Genomic DNA, 2,013 nt, shown 5'->3' with positions numbered 1-2,013 from the left:
TAATACTGCTACAGCTGCGGATGCTGCTAATACCAAAGTACTACAACCCTCAGACAACAGCAGAGAATGAACTAAATCCGTTGCTTGCAAACACAGCACCGTGTATTCTGTTAGTTGTTTCTATTGCTGAATTTGCTAGTGGTGTGGATTGGCACTGCCCTCACGATCCGATTTGATCATGATTCGGGAGGTAGCGATTCGATTTGATTCCATTCCATGCGATCCGATCCGATCCGATTCAATTTTATAATGCATTGCAATGCATTACATTTCTACTGAAAGCAAAGCAAATGTTTAATCAGTCATGATGAGGCAATACAAGTAGTCAGATACTGAGCAAGAGTGATCGACTTGTCACACACACATGTCTGTTTTCTGTATCAGTCTGTATCAGTCTTGCAATGTTTTGAAGTGCTTTTATTTAATTTAACATTCATTTGCTCCTGAAATATCCATGGAAGTAATTGAAACTGATCGATTCTGGAACTTGCCGGATCGATTCTGGATCGTCCATGCCCCGCATTGGATTGTATAAGCGAATCAATCATTGTTGACACCACTAGAGTTGGTGCTCTAAGACACACATGAACACAGTATTTATGGTCTCATATACTTAATGTGGGTGATGAGTCGTTTTGGCTCCCTGTGTCCGTGTCCGTGTCAGTGTGTGTCCGTGTCCGTGTCAGTGTGTGTGTATGTGTGTGTGTGTGTGTGTGTGTGTGTGTGTGTGTGTGTGTGTGCGTGCGTGCGTGCGTGTGTATTTGTGCATTCATGTGTGGGTCCATGGGTGCTAGAGTGTGTGCGTGACTATATGTGGTCGCATATTTGGAGTGTGTGTGTGCGTGCGTGCGTGTGTGCGTATGTGCGTGTGTGCGTGCGTGCGTGCCTGCGTGCGTGCGGGCATGCGGGCATGCGTGCAAGCGTGCATGCGTGCGTGCGTGTGGATGAAGCATATGCATACTGCTCCACTTATTCGTGTGCAGAGAACAGAACAGAGAATTAATAGTCTTAGAGATGACTGCTGGGCTGTTTCTCCCTCTTCTATTCTGTCTCTTTCCCTCTATTAATCTCTCTCTCTCTCTCTCTCTCTCTCTCTCTCTCTCTCTCTCTCTCTCTCTCTCCCTCTCTCTCTCTCTCTCTCTCCCTTTATGCTCTCTGATCTCTTCTTATTCTTCTGATCCGTCTACTTTCTCTTCTCTCGCCTCCCTCATTACCACAGCTCTCTATCTGTCCACCATTCTCTCTCTCTCTCTCTCTCTCTCTCTCTCTCTCTCTCTTTCCTTCTTCATTTGCTCTCCTCTCTCTCTCTCTGCCTCTCTTTTCCTTTCTCTCCACTCTCTTCTCTTCTACCTCTCTCTCTCTCTGTGTCTCTCTTTCTCTCTCTCTCTTCCTTTCCCTCTCTCTTCTACCTCTCTCTCTCTTTCTTTCTTCCTCTTCTCTCCACCCTCTTCTACCTCTCTTTCTTTCTTTCTTTCTTTCTTTCTTCTTTTGCTTTCCTCTCTCTTCTACCAATCATTTCACTCTTTCTTTTTTCTATCACTTCCTCCCTTCCCACTTCCTTCCCCTCAACAGATACATTCGGTTCTCCCCCTCTTTCGGCGCCTCTCTCTTGTTCCGTCTCTCTCTCTAGCTCTCCATTCCTCTTTTCTTTTTCTTTTCCTCTGCCTTTCTTTCTTCTTCCCTTTCAGCAGTGTCAGTGTTGTTCTGTTGCTGCTGTGGCTCAATTCGATACAGTGGGGCACCCAAAAAGGAGGCAGCATCTCTCTCTCTCTCTCTCTCTCTCTCTCTCTCTCGCTCTCTCTCTCTGTTGCATAAGAGGCCATTTCGTGCCCAATACCCTGGCATCCCTTCAGAGGGAGGACCTTCGTGACTTGGGGCCATATGAAGGGTTTTTTTTGGGTCTCGCTGGGCCCCAAAGAACCCCTTGTCGCTGTCAGCCCGAACATTACAATGACCGCCACTGTCAACATAGCCCCTGTCAACATAGCCCCTGTCAACATAGCCCCTGTCTTC

This window comes from Engraulis encrasicolus, chromosome 13 (genome assembly GCF_034702125.1).
Source record: "Engraulis encrasicolus isolate BLACKSEA-1 chromosome 13, IST_EnEncr_1.0, whole genome shotgun sequence".
Taxonomy (NCBI): Eukaryota; Metazoa; Chordata; class Actinopteri; order Clupeiformes; family Engraulidae; genus Engraulis; species Engraulis encrasicolus.
The sequence above is the reverse complement of the archived record's forward strand: the minus strand, read 5'-3'. Positions refer to the sequence as shown.